Below are 15,799 nucleotides of genomic sequence, written 5' to 3'. Positions count from 1 at the left end.
ATTACAACAATAATGTCTTTTAACGCGACTCTAGACTCTGCGGTATCAGTTTTTTATACTTATTGCGTCAATTTGAAGACGAGACACTGGAGGTCAAAACATCATCGTGCAAATACGATAGTTTTGTAAAGAACTTAGTGTAACTCGTTGAATATTTTAGAACTCACAAAAATATAAACAAAGTTAAAGTAGGCACAGATAACTTAAATCACAAATTGGAACATAAATACATACTTGTAGATAGACGGAAAAGAAAAATGTATTCTGCAGATCCTATAGATAATTTGCGGATAATATTATTTGGCCTTGAGGAGGGTATCGAAATAAAAAGCAATTTCGGCTCCCGAGAGACATTAATGAAAGCAGAGGTAGCTAATGTAATAATTTCACATTTTTATCTCCCCACTGGCACGTTTATTTTTCTCGCATAACGTCTTAAAATATCCGATTGATTTTATGATATCGAAGCTCGTAATAACGATCGAGTGGACTTCTCGCCGATTGTTCGTTAGTAAGGAAGGGTTAGTTCAAAGGCGTACACTTACTGCACCACTTATTGTTTTCCCTAACAACGTATTGGATGTAGGTAACTTGGGCGTGCGTGGGTTGTTAGAGCCTTGAAACTCATGATTCGGTTCAGTCGTCTTCATCTCAGTTACATCAATTGGTTATTAGTATGAATGTGCAACAATGGTATCGATAATTTTTAAATAAGCCTTGCTATGCAATCAAAAACAGTTTATACCTACGTACACGACGATTACCCCGGGCGGGGTAAACTGTCTTCGGGCATTCGAGGCCAGTCCTTTGAAGGTTAGCGGTAACCTGGCTCTTCATTCCGATATTATATTGTTCTTGTTGAGTCAAACGAGTCACTTGCCGTCCTCCTAGCACTTTGTGGTCATGAAGGCGAATGGACAAAGCGGACCGCGCAGAAACTTATGGCCGCAACTCAGACTTGCTTCTGGGAGCTGTCCGGCTCCGCGACTCCGCGGTGAACTCGCTCCGGCGATTTATTAGCTACACGATACGCTACTTCAGTAGCCTGCTGAGTGTGTAGTTAACTTTGCTAACAGTCGCTATTTTGTAAAACAGCGTTTGATTTGTTATTTCATGTTTTCGTTCTTATGTCTATTGCTTCAGTAAGTTTCTCATACAAATCAACAAATTACTTTTTCATTAAGCTTAAATTGAGTCCTATGTGGTTTATTTCTTGGCGCCTTGACGACTTCATTCTTCATAGTATTCTTCTGCGATGTTTGGTCCAATAAAATGTGTAAACAGGCGCTGATAAAATTTTTACAAATGATTAGATTATGAGTTTTGATGCGTAATTTTGTCATCGTACTTTTACGTATTACGAGAAAAAGATATAGGTAATTATGGATTCCTTGGGGCACGAGGAGCAGCAACATACGTGTTTCAAATTGGAATCGTTGCAATTCTCCTTCGGTTCAACGACCCCGCGACTTGGCGTAGTCCCGAGTCGAAACCCAATAAACGGCCTTTGTTATTTTTTGTCAAACCGATTGGCAACACAAACATTTCGCATCCGCAAAAGTTCATGCGCCCTGATTTGATGGAAGATCAAAACCGATTCAACGCGCTATTGCCGAGGGCATTTTAAAATCTGCCTATTTTTACTTCAACGCGACGTTCCGAATTCTTGGTGTCACGGGTGTCACGCAGAGGGTTTTTAATGTAGATTTATGAAAATGAGAAGCAGTGCTGAATATATTAGCTACTTATAGCTGCATTGTATTTTGAATAGAAAATTACATTATGGTGGGCCCGTCGCAGCGTAATCAGTTGCCTTGTGTACTAAATAATTATCTGCCGTTATCACGGGAGCCTTATTGATTGTCACGACGGTTGATAACAGTGACTTATGATTAGTAATTGTGTCGAGAAAGAATGTGATAGCAGGTGAAGTTTTGGCGGTTGAGATTGTTGCTGTCTGCATAGATAATTATGGTATACTGGTAGCTAGAAAATTCTATTAGATCTTATTCCAAATTACTTATGAATAGATTCTTGACGACCTTTACAAATGAGGTAAAATATACCTAAAGAGAGAAAGGAATACCTACTTACCTGTTAACGTGTTACATTGATACTGAGAGAAATGGAATAGTTAATCTGTCTATCAATCATGGCACATTCAAGATGCACAAAAGCAGTTGCCAGCAAAGGCAATGGCCCAATGATTAAATACCACACAAGCTCGTGGCTTGAATTTCGATTGCCAATAAGGTATTCAGGTAGCGGATCATCATGACAAAGGTAATGGAGACACTTGAGGTATTTACACACGTGGGCACTCTCCTGTAAGAGAGTTTTACCAAGAATGGTGATTTAATTATCGAATTACAATTATATTATTAATTGGTCGTGGTGAATTTGCCTTGGTTATGGAATTGGAATTTATTGGAAACCCAATCGAGAAAGATCAGTCGAGCTGCATATTGGGCGGCGACATTCCCCCGCGCTGGCAGCGTCGCTGGTCGCTGGCACGGGGCGAGGGCGATGCTCAATTTAACATCAATCGCCTGCGGCAGAATGAGCCATTCAGTCGCCGCAACTTTCCTCATTCAGCGCCGCATTTGATGCTCCTCTCAAATATGGGACATCTGCAGTGCACAAACAAACAGCGGAGGTAATGTCGAACACATGGGTAGTCAAGGTCATCATAAGTCAGTTTAAATTCTGTTCCTGTTGCAGCTATACATTATTTCATAGGTGAATTCAAAGTCGCTTTTATTTCATTTGATCGGCTTTTAATTATTATAACCATTTAATGCAACACCAAACATTTAGTCGAAGGTTTTATTGTCTAACTAATGGTGGATTGTTCTTCGGTTATTACTCTAACGGTCGGTTAGGCCTACTGTTTCAGTAATCGTTCCGAGAGTTGATTTCTGTGAATCGATTGGTAGCGGCCAAAGGCTTTGTGCCGCGATATTTCTCAGTACCTATGCCATTGTTTACGTTCTTATTCCTTATAAAATCGTATAGGATATAATCTATAAATCTAATTTGTTATTAGTAAGTACTTCATCAGATTATGTGCCTAACAAGTAGGTTACACATGTTTTTATAAACCCTACAGTGCGTAAGTTAAGATCAACTTATTAATAAATCTTTTTCATTTGCTTTTCATTGAATGCCAGATAAAATTATATTTTATTAACTTCAAAATTAAATAAGCACTCGTACTTAAATTCCAATTCTGCAGTTTCCGACTGTCTCTTAAAACTATGAAGATTATTTTCCGGAATACTGAATTTCCGTGAAATGTGTCCATTCCGGAAATTGACGCAGCGGTCCTCCAGACTTGCACGAGTCCTGCTGCGAGGCGCACGGCCCCGCATCACAGCCGCCTTGTCAACGGCGGCTCCGGCGAGGTAGCCTTGAGAATATTAGTTAGGTATTTTTTACTTGTTCCCAAGATACCGCTGCGCTTCACCTTGAGGGTATTTTTAGTTGTTTTGGATTGATTGTTGGTATTATAAGAAAGTTTAGTGTGTAACTCATTAGTAGAGTTCATCTATTAGCTGATTGAAAATGCTTTTTTATATCATCACTGCGTGTCTGACTGATTAATAAATGTCCTACATTCAAAATACATTGATTACACCTTGAAAATTTTGAAAGAAAGAGAAAAATATTTATTTGGCTTCAAAGAAATTCTGTTATTGATAAATGATCAGAAATCTACAGGTGTTAAATGATCAATGAGTCGTTTTGTTACGAAACTAACGTAATAGATCTGAAAGATACGGCGACATGCGCACGAGTGTCGAGCAAGGCGCGCACGCAGACTGTGGAGAATCAATTATCTCGAGCATTTCTCACGCCTTCCGCTCTTCTGGGTAATGTCGGTGGAATATGAAGCGGCGACGGCCTCGTGCGAGCCGGCGCCTGCGCCGATTATATGGTGTTGGAATCATCAATACAAGCTAATGAATTCATGACCAGGTCAAAATACGTTACGGGCTTACGGCAAGCAGACAACAACAAGATAATACGATACAAGATAATACGAGTACTATTAGTATTGCCTTTGTAACAATCAATTTAATTTTCTTTTGATTCCATTACCAAAGCCTTCGAATAGAACTTGAGAAAATGCAAATTACTGAAAGATTTCAATCCAATCAAAGCAGTACGAATCACATTATACTAATTATAGTTTCTTATATTGCTTCGTAACCAGATTTCAAGGAGTTATGAAAACAGAACCCAAACCATGTGTTCGAACTAAGAATAAGATTAAAAGGCCTAGTTTACCGTTTCAATAAAAGTTGGCTTAATCGAGCTCAGGCGACAATAACACCCGTATTCACAAACATTACTTTGAGGCCTCATAGTGCGCGTTGACGCACAGGGTCCCAAAAACCTATTCATAGACAATACTTCAGTGGTGACAAGCACTATGCGTCCCTTAGAATGAACGCAAAGCTAAGGTAGACAGGGAGCTGCCCCCTTAGACAAAACGCACTTTTTGATCGAATCGAAAATCGAATCCGTCAAAACTCCATACAAAAAAGGGGCTTTTCGACCACTTTTCGACTGGTTTGCGATTATAATTTGCACTTTGTCTAGACCCACTGTATTACGCAACGCATAGTGTCTATTTACGTCAAAATTTTTAGGTTATTCTCGTTTTTGAGGTTTGTTTGCTTTATTTATGGTTGTATTCGATTAATATTATCTTACAATGGATTACAGTAGTGAAGAAGAATTTGATAATTATATCAATGAGCAAAGTAGAATAAGTACCAGAAAAGTGATACGGGATTCCCAAAATCCCTTTGATTATTACAATTCAGACGAATTTAGTTTAGGTTTTCCAATGATGGGGTACTTTTCATACTTTTACCACTGATAAAAGAAGACCTGAGGAAATTAACTGCGAGGAGGCCTTCCAGTGCCACCTACATAATGTATCAGTTGCTAGTGGCAAATAAAACATAAAATTTTTAATAAAGTTTTATTTTCATCAATCTTCAATGTCTAATTTAATTGTATGTATTTGTAAATCATAAAGCTTTTTTTCATGTTCTAACAAATTGTTTTCTCTTTCTATCAATATTTTTTCTCTTTGTAGCCCCAACTCGTGCAAAGCCTGGTCTTGTTATATATTATTCAATGTGGTGCGTTTGATTCTTGTTTCTGTCTTAATCTTCATTCTTGCTACTACTAATCTTAATTTCTTGATACCTACCTGAAAAGCAAATTAATTATGAATTTAATTCCTTTGAGTAGGTATATTCTGCTTAGTTATTCCTCATAAATCTACGTACTATATATTTTAAAAACATTACTTACTAGTGGGTGTTGAGAACGTTTGATTGATTCCTGAGAAAGTTCTTTCATTCTTTGGGTCTTTAAATTATTCCAGCAGCTTTTCAGTTGATGTGTGAGCCTTTGTGAAACATAAAATATGGTTGAGAATTGTAAGCCACTGTTAGAGTTTCCCAGGCCTGCTTCGTCAACTCGATATTTTAGAGAGGATAATAATATGCTTGTCTTCAATAATAGGCCTTTCTCTTATTAAGCTACAATCAGCAGCTCTCTTTCGGAAGAAGAAAACGGCAGCTTTTTTATCTGAAAAAGAATGATTGAAACATGATTTTCACTATTATTATTAATCGAAATATTCATACTAACCTGATAGTTGTAGTTTTATCCATATTTATTTATATTATTTAATTCACAAATCCACAAAATAACGACACTTATAAACCGTTGCACCGTTTGAATGACAGGAATGTCATGTCAGTTAGCGGTGTGAAGTGCGTAACATAAGCGAACCAATTACAGAACTCTATTCAACACTCTGATTTTGCATAGTCAAGGGTCGTTTAAGTATTGTTTATGAATTGAAAGGCTTGTCATATGGAACGCATTGAGAAATGTCTCATTTCGCATAGCGTTGCTGCTTTGCATAGGTAAGTATCGTTTGTGAATACGGGTTAAGACTTGATTGATCCGTTTATCCCGACGAGCAGATGGCGGCCAGTGCAGGCGCTTCAAACCGGCTCCCGAGCAGGCCCGCCTGAGGAGCAGCGGCCTGATAGGATTTGGACCAATTTATTTATTTATTTATTCATGAATAGAACGGTAGTACCAATTACACTATTCAAACAAGACATAACAAAGTTCAGAATAACATTTAAGTACTTATAAACAATATAGTACTGCATAGATAACAGCCAAGCGTTGCAGGGTTTACCTAATAATAATGACATATATTATATTATCAGTGCTGAGCCAAAAGCGCAAACGCAATCAATGTATGATTGCTCTTTGAACCGATTACTCTAATGATTGATTGATGCCATCAGCACTTATGACACACATTCAAGCAGTTAATGGAATTTAAACGTAACGATTCCAAGGACGCTTAAATGGAAGAAACTTGGATCACCTCAACCGTGAGGTCTTTTTTGTTTTCTCAGATGAATGGGTGAAGAAATCAACTTGTGTTAGTTTCTTCGTCGATCGAGTCGACTCCAATCGAAGGGTGATTTCTTAGTCGATGATGCTACATCCGCAAACGTCTGAAAGTAGGTTTGTAACTTGTAACAGCCCACTTGTTAGCCCAGAAGTTAGTTCCGAGTCAGGTGTGTTGCCTGTTGTTGGCGGGCTGCGAGGGTCTGCGCGGGACGTGTTCTGTAGTAGCGCCCGGCGCTGGAAATGTCCGCCGCAGAGTTGGAGAACTTATTGAATAGTAAAAACCATGTTTGGTGAACATAGCCTATTAGTAGCTTCAATTTGCAACTTCCACGGTGTTCCTGTAAGCACTGGTTCTGGTTTACCTACTCGAAGTTTTTAAGTGTACCTATCATAGGTAATATGTAAGATTTCAACTAGGTATGTCGGAAAAATAACGTGGTAAACTTTATCGTAATTTTATTTCTCATCAAGCCTCATTTTCAACAAGCTTCTTTGATCGAGTGAAACAGCCCAAGATTTAATCTCAATCTTCAAAGATGGCGTTACGCTTTTTTTAATCACGCAATCTAAATTGTGTCAAATCATCTAGTTTGATTATCTACTCAGTAATTTTTTTATATTCATTGGATAGGTGTACTCGTAGATTAATTGGCCAATGAAAATAACAAGCGTTACACTGAACACAACAATAACAGCGGAAGTCGCTCATGAGTTCGGACGCTGCTGCGCAAATTGTTTCTACATATTCAACTCTATGTGACTCTCTCACACTCTGTAATGCTGGTACGAGCGAGCGAGACAGTTACTTAGAGCAGACATGGTAATAATTTTGTAGAGTAAGCCCTCTGTTTACGCCGTCATTTAGCAAATTGCATCCGTGTAATGACGAGCGCACCGGACAATGCAGTCGGCCCGTGCATTGCGACACACCCTTGCGACACTTTAACGATTTGGTAACTCATTGAAAACAATCAAACATATTCCGTTGATTAATAGAACTCTTTTCATTTTACAAAATATGATTTTGCACTTACCTAGTTGCCCTATTAGTTCCTACACGCTGCGCTGAGATAGAATATTTATTTTATTTAAAGTCCTGCATACCTCAGCAGCAAGACGCAGCGACACACATTTTTCGTTTCGAGATTGATTGTAAATTTGTAACTAAGGCTATCAGGTTTCTGAACATAAAATGGCGTTCGTTCACCATTCGTATGAGATGGAAATAAATCTTTGACTGCCGCTGCCCTGCGGCTCCGCTCGTCCATGCTCTGTTCTGGCCTCGTTTCGGTCGAAACGCTTTTAAACGATTCTGCCCGTTCCTTTAAATAGACCAATGTTCTCTCTCCTGCCAGCTATTCGGATTCTTTGAAGCGAAAATGAAAATATTTTGATAGACAATATCTGCCCAAGCGCATTGCTGTCTGAATGCGCGTTCAATTAATATTTGCGGTCGGAATACTGACTGTATTTGAAATAATACTTTCAATTGGCGTTAATTAACATCTGTTTCTTGCTATTTAACATGTTTATGTTAGTTTAGTGTACACAATAGTTTACTATCGAGGTAGGTAGGTAGGATGCATTGGAAAAGTCGCTGACCCCCACTTGAGTGGCTGAAAATAGGACAAATCAAATACAATTGATTTTTAGAAAATGGCTCGAGAATTTTGTTCGGGTCCTGCTTTCCTTAGATTATAATTAGATTGTGTGAAGTTAGAGATCGAGTTGTGGCACAAATGGAATAGAACCAATTGATAAAATTAGCAATCTTAAGGAACATAAAACTTAGTGTCTTCGATTAACACATTCTAAAAAGATACAATAAGAGCCATTTTATGAGCTAGTTTGTTAAAAGTTATTTTATTAAATATGCATAAGTATTACGAGTACCCAGAAAATAACATTGTAATATACAGGATGGCCCAGAAAGAAATGCACTTTTGAAAATATTTACAGAAAAAAATTCTGTGTAATTTTGTAGAACTTTATTTATTACAATTTAAAGAAAATTTAATGCTATTTATTTTTAAATTTACCTTTATTAAATTACATCGTCGAGGAGATTTCCTTGACGATGTCAATCTGAAGCTGAACATTCGGCAAAACATTGAAAATAGGTTTCGAGGTAACTCTAACGAAAGTTCTCCAAAATTTTGATGTATGTCGACCGAATGTTGTTAAATAATTTAAAAAACAAAGTAAATTTCATGGACCTATAAAAAAAGGCGGACGGAACTCGCGCTACAACAAAACTGTGACGCAAAATTTTGGCGTTTGTCTATTGTGTAAGTGAATTTAGGGATGCCATGTTAGCCAAAACATTTTACCTATTTATTTTAAGAAAAACATAGATCGGCAGATGTTACTTGGAAATGTAGACAGAATTATTCAGTGCCATTTTAAAAGGATGAAAGGTGAATGCGTTGAGGTAGGCGCGAAATTTTCAATGTTCAAATTTTCTTACACTGTTTGCAAGTCAGGGTATGTGCATAATGTTGATCAAAAATGATTCACGCAGTTACAAATTACGAATCTTGTGTACATTATAATCATAATCTTATGCATCATCAATATAATATTATTATTATCTCTGATAGATTTTTTTTAACATACAACCTGACACTGACTTGCAATCAATGTAAGAAAATTTGAATTTCGCAGTTCCACATTTTTGGGAAGGATCAAATTTGCCTATGAAAATATATCCCATTAAAACACAATTATTATGATAAATTATTTTATTTCCATAGTACCTATGCGTAATAAATAACTAAAAAGTCCTAAAATTATTATTAATTTCCCATATTTCGGGTAATTTTCCCACGTAAATAACTGAGAACACTGGTCTTTGACGTATTATTTTTTCGAGTGAATGACGTTTGATTTCAATTAATTTCAATATTTTAATGTCGGGAAATAAGTGATTGGATTATTATTTTGCCTGTGAAATGTGATTCCTTAATTTTTGTTTGTTCGAACAGAACGGTTTTTACACAATTTCATCACACAAGACATGTCGTATTCGTGTTGTTTTTTCGCTGCTTAAATGTGTTAACTGTGTGAAGTTTGCACTCGAAGTGGTGTATCAGGGTGTGAATGTGTGCGTGCCGGCCTGTACGTACAGGCAAGCTGGTGTATCCTAATGTCACAGTATTTTGTTGATGAGAATCCGTCCGACTTTTTTTATAGGTCCATGGTAAATTTAAAAATAAATTGCATGAAATTTTCTTAAATTGTAATAGTTAAAGTTCTACAAAATTATACGGTTTTCGTTTCCTTGAATTTTCAAAAGTGCATTTCTTTCTGGGCTATCCTGTACAAGAAATTATATTAAAATAGTTCAGTACAGTTCCCAGGTAGTCTTTAAACAGAGGTGTCAATACTGAAACACCCAGTAAACTGGTTTATATCGTAATTTCCTCTTATCAATCTTGCAAAGTTAAATAAGGTTTTATACAAGAAAATGTCGTAACAGTGGAAAGTTGTAATGGAGTAATTATGAGCCGCCGCGTGGCTGCGCCGGCGACCCATGGCTTTGATCGCGCGCTGAAGGCGCCGGATATTGGAAGCTCGGTGCAGGCCCGCAACGAGCGGGTGTCGGGCACCAGGTTAGCTAGCGCCTGCGGAGTCATACAATATTCAGTCGCCGCGACGCCTTCTGGAGCTCCGTCAAAAGCAAACAACCTGACGTGTCAACCGACCGTTTAATATGTACGTACAGCGCCTAATCTGAGGTTGGTCACGCTTGCCCTTGAAACTTTCAGATAAAACTTTCCACAATTATTATTAAACTTAAATTAATATTGAGCTTATGCAGGACCGAAGTTTACGTTTGCATTATTGCAGGTTGCAGGGCACCTATTTTCAAAAGCATAAATCTTCGAATATTCTTATAATTGAATCCAACTTTCGAGAATTATCCCGCGGCGCATAACTCGCGATTAGGAATACCTAGTTCAGAATAAATTTCCGATTTTCATAAGCAGGCATGTGTTTCGTTACTTTCGTTCTTAAGATCACAAATTAAAAACTATTAATTTCTGGTCAACGTTCCGGCTTGATAGAGTCTCCTCGTGCTGGGTAATCGTTTAGCCATACTTAACAAATATAACATTCTCATAAGAGTATCAATAAAAAATCCATAGTCAAATTGAATTTGTAAGATATTTGGTCACTCACGTACAGATAAAAGACCTTCGAGGCAAATATTTTGTTTAAAATGTGGACAAAACTTGTTTATAAGGCAAAGTAAACAGCATATAATACAAACAAAGTAGTAGAGACACAAAGGAAAGTTTTCCACACTTATGCTTGCACCTCAACACATTCTCTAGGAAGAAACTTTTCTGTTATCCTTTTAAACTCGGCAACTTATCGCGGAAAACATCTTTGTTGTCTTGAGAGGCTTATTCAGCGACAAGATTGAAGTGGAGAGGTGGGTGACAATGTTTTACATTGTGGATTTAAGTAGAGTCAGACCACACTGCACCATTAGTTAAGGTGTCTATTTTCTACTGAAATTCAAATAGTATGCTAAGTGCAATGACGTTATTGAAGTTTCAAGGCTTGAACCTACTTACATAAAATTGTTGTGTCAATAAAATTACCAGCACGAGAATGATCCGAGACTCTAGAGGAGAGCAAAATAACTGGTTAATTTGTGCTTTTACATGACTCATTCATTAAAATGCCCTATGTCCCAGTTCCATATTACCAGTTTCGTCAGAGCCAGTCCAGGTCCCGGTGGCAATAGCCAGTAATAAATCTCTACTGTGTAGTCCGTCAACTGGATGATTCCGGCCACATGCGAGTGCTCGCGGCACTTCGGCACCACGTGACGTGGCCCGCGTCACGCCGCGTCATTTTACTGTCGCAAGGAGCGCGTGCGCAAGGCCGCGGCACCTGCCCCCCTCTCCCCTCACCTGCCCTCCTCTGCGACGTAATTCATCACTGCTTGCACGCACAGTTTCAGTGCCGCATGAAATTGTCTGGTTGAGTGCTGAGAATGCCGTGATTGGAATTTGGTCAAATATCCCGGAGAGTTGCGAAGTACGTAGTTTTTAAAATCACTATTTAGTATTGATAGTACAAGAGTTTTATTTTAATAACGCGAAAGTTTAAAATCTTATATTATATTTACAAAAGTAATTTGTAAAAAGGGCGGACGTTTTTATAAGAACATAATACCTATGTATAGAACATGAAGATGAGGGATTAGGTTTATCTCAGTATTTATCGGCAAATACGAGTACTGAGCAGCTTATTTAACATTTCTGGAATTAAAAAAATAAATCGCCTCAAGACATCTGAAACACCAAGTGTAATTAAGTCTAAGGTACTCTCGAGGGCCCCATAGTGAGAGGCCATTGTTTGCGAGCATTCATTTCGTGAAAGCGTTTCACTACATTTTGCTAGCGAAGAATTTATTTTAGTTTTGTAAGTCTTTTTTTTATCTAGAGCAGCAATGTTTTGGTACCATTAGATGCTCACGGCGCGGAGACAAAGATCTTAGACATTAGACAATCCTTTGACGAGAAACAGGATTCAACTGCTTGTATTCGTTTAGCGTTCTCAGACCTTGTAGGTATGAGTTTTTTAAATCTTTCTTAGTGAAGGATAATTTAAATGAAGTGGGCCGATGCGGGAAAAAGTTAAAACATATGCTGTTTTAACGTTTTTAAAACTGGCAAGAACATTCATATTTTCACGTGTAATAAAATACAGCCTGTATTTCAAAGACGTCCAGAGGTGGAATTGTGTAAAGCAATCGTAGTCATTTGACAGTTCATAACGTACGATAAAGTCAGTTAAACAAAGCGTTTGACAGAATAATCGTACGTTATGAACTGTCAAATGATTACGATTGCTTTACACAATTCCACCTCAGATAACCTGAATTGTTGGAAAATGTAACCATTTTCCTATTCCAACTTTCAATCTGTAGGAACGTCTTGTTTAACAGAAATTTGCGTGTTTTAATATTCCACAATATTACAAACTAGATTTCTCTTTGCGTTGAAAATTTAATTGGTGTCATAACTGGGATCGCCTCGAAGGCTTCCCGCGCCGGGCCCGGGCAGGCCGTCCTCCGCGCAAACACAATTTGCTAAGCGTCTGAACTTCCAAGCGGCCAACGCAAACATCGAGAGCTCCGGAATAACCAACACCACTCAGTTTGTGCCGCGGTTTGCCTTGCCATCTTGTTGATGTGTGTAGGACTACAACCAAAATGCTACATACCTACTCTACATTTACCTTTTCTCTCTTAGATACATTATTTTAACACACCGCAATGACAGGCTTACAATTATTTACTTACACTATGAACATATTGGAGCTGATGACGCTATGTTGGCATGCCTCAACTCGGAGTCTGGGATCCCCAGGGTATGGAGTCGTGATTACATTTCAATCAAGCAAAATGGACTTAAAAACCTAGAGCAACAATTTACCGAGCGCTTTCTTACCGAACCGGGAAATTTAATTTGCAAGACGGTCAGCCCACTGATGGATCCCGCGTTCCTGGAATTCCCACGGGCTCAGATTCTTCGCCGAAGGTAAATCTTTACGTTTGCCCCGCCGGCAAAAACTTGGAAAATGCTCGGAAAATCTCAAAGACCAAAAAGGGTTTATCCCCAAAGCGATTATAAGTTTTCCTAGATCCAGTTCCAGACCCGACCATGGAATTCCGTTTCACACTACACGATTGCTTCTGTAGAAGCTAATTTAAATTGCCGTGAAATTTCACGTTAATGATAACTATTGTACACTCTCTGTTGTCCTACGTATAATTACACTTGAATAATCGGAAAACAATGAAGTCTCGAAATTATTTTACTCTACATACGAGTAGGTATTACAACGACGATATCTACTCGTATGTATACCTGATTACTGATTCCCTAAAAATACTTGTAACATTCGGAAACATAAACGAAATAATGAAATGAACGGTAAAGGAAAAAAATGATGGTCACAAAGTTTGCACAGATTGTGTCATGACTGGACGTACAAGGATAAAATATTACACACCTATCGTCCACGACTTAACCACACATGTTTTATCACCTGGCATCAAAGCCGCGAGCGTTTATTCGTACGTTTGTGATTCTTATACGCCGACCTATCTAAACAAGCCAGGCGCGAGTCAATAGCTATAAGTACAGCGTCAACAGTCCCTCCGGGAGCGAGCACTCCGCCGCGGTCCAAGGCCGCCCGTCAGCTGATTCACGGACGTGCATGAAAGGTGTCTTTTTCCTTTTGACTCAAAACCACGTAATTCCCTGGCTAGGTCAAAACGGACAGCAATAACAGGTTTATTCATCTACCTATAGGTATGTTTGCTTTGTACATTGGTAGAAATAAAATAAATCATTACCTACTGGTGATATGATCAAATTTTAATGTGTGACATCTTTCTTTCGACGGTCAGTTGGATTCAATACGAGTTACCAAATGTCCAAGTCAAGCCCTATTAGTAATTAATTGCCTCTGGCAAAGCTTCGCAAAGGCTTGCAATGTAGCAATAATTAGGTAAACACATTACAGTTCAAGATAGCCCATAAATTGTGGCGAATGTAAAGTTATTTGCAACTATTTACTTTGGAGGCGAGTATGCAAATGTTTGATATTTCAACCGGTCGGAGCCCGGGCCCGCGCCAATAGTCCAGTCTTTTAACATACAGCAGCTTCTCAAATTGAAACATTAAGATCGTCGTGACACATTAACACAGTATTAATTTGGACATTTTAACAGGCACTAGTACGATAATTTATTTAATTTCCCAAAAAATCGAAGTTAAGGATTATAATCACTAAGACTTGTTTTTGAAAAACGAGTAGCCTATTTGGAAAACCAACACCTAAGCTTACACTCTAGTCTAAGAAGTCCATAAAGTTAATATACCTACCTAGAGAAGAATAAAAGTTAATAAACTATAAGTACGAGTACCTATTGTGATTAATGTGATTATGATTTATGTGTAGAATAAACCACACATTAACAGAATTTAATTTAATTTATACATAATAATAAGGAAAATCAGGGCTTTGTTTAGGTATTAAGTAGTGTATGAAATTGGTAGAGGCTAATATAATATTTTAAAAAGTTATAGGTGACACTAGGCACATTGTTGTTGAGACTTGAGTTAGAGATGCGGAAAATGTTAGCTGTTGATGCGTCACATGGCGACTCACTCATCTTCCAAAGTCGACAAGAAACAGATTTTCTATTTAAGCCTCGGTTACACTGACGCTCAGTTAAGTTATCCCGCGAGTTTTCCAGTATTTTTAACCGCGAGGGTCGCGAGTAGTGACGCGCGCGCTTCCGGCTATTGTCGACTTCAGCGTAAACACCGCCCATGCCAACTACTTCGCTGCTCGACCGAATTACAGCGTTGTATTTTTAAATATAAAAAAACTCCCAACACTGTTCATATAAAAATAATCTATCTAACATTAAAATAGCGAGATGACCAATCACGAGAAAAAAGTTTTATACTCGTACCATTATTGCTTGACACGATACTTTGTCTGAGATCATACTAAATTGACAGTTTTCAGCATTGGCCTAGATAGAGTTCATGTAAAAACCAGAATACTTTCAGCCTTATCCCGTGGTGTCTTGGGTCGCATTTGTGATCACGGTGCGCACGCGCAAGCGCGCCGACGCGGGCCGGGCTAGAGGTTTCGCTTGCATATTCATGCGCTCTCGCCTCCGCTCCTTGAAGTAGCACGCTAACAACTACCAACACAACAATAGTCATGTTTGGCTACCGGTGACGATATTTTAACACCTGAAAATACTTAAATACCGAATCGTGACAACTTAGTTAAGCTGTTATCGGGTTGAGTAAATTATTTTATCAGTTTCAATAGCAACAACTTTGTCTTAGGTGGTCAACGCATTTATTAGACTAACCAATCAAACGCGAACCTACCTATGAGTACATTTTAGAATATTATTTCCTTAAAATTTTTAAGTATATACTACTTAATAAAGTTTTACTCTATCTTTAATCTCGATAAATGTTATATTTAGAAAATAAATGGCAGGGCAAAGTTTATTTAACAGTGCCCCTGTGTTTCTCATTCGGGGAGGTCCCGATGAGCGAGCAAAACATTTCCTGAAACAGCTTAGTAATTACAAAGTATACTGACTATAAAACGATTTTATTATTATTTAATCTTATCCGTCCGATTCCTTCTGTTTGTATAATAACCGTATTAACTTATTGCACTTATTGTTCCTTTATAAGCTGACAAACGTGTCATTTTTCTCGACTATACCTACAAGCGTAATCAGCTGTGTATCATCCAGACTGGTGTTTGGTGC

At 38.1% G+C, this 15,799-nt stretch overlaps 1 protein-coding gene and 1 long non-coding RNA gene across 6 annotated transcripts in view; one reads left to right on the top strand and one right to left on the bottom strand.

Annotated features, from left to right (window-relative positions):
* Positions 1–15,799, top strand: part of LOC135086827 (hepatic leukemia factor) — a 206,919-nt gene that overhangs the window by 1,342 nt on the left and 189,778 nt on the right. The gene's annotated exons all lie outside the window — the stretch shown is intronic.
* LOC135086569 (uncharacterized) lies at positions 4,617–5,785 on the bottom strand. Its single transcript, XR_010260527.1, has 3 exons — positions 5,674–5,785; positions 5,332–5,610; positions 4,617–5,227 (listed from the first exon to the last, which is right to left on the bottom strand). It is a non-coding gene; the product is annotated as an uncharacterized LOC135086569 (long non-coding RNA).

The sequence above is a fragment of the Ostrinia nubilalis genome, chromosome Z (assembly GCF_963855985.1).
Source record: "Ostrinia nubilalis chromosome Z, ilOstNubi1.1, whole genome shotgun sequence".
Taxonomy (NCBI): Eukaryota; Metazoa; Arthropoda; class Insecta; order Lepidoptera; family Crambidae; genus Ostrinia; species Ostrinia nubilalis.
The sequence above is the reverse complement of the archived record's forward strand: the minus strand, read 5'-3'. Positions and strand labels throughout refer to the sequence as shown.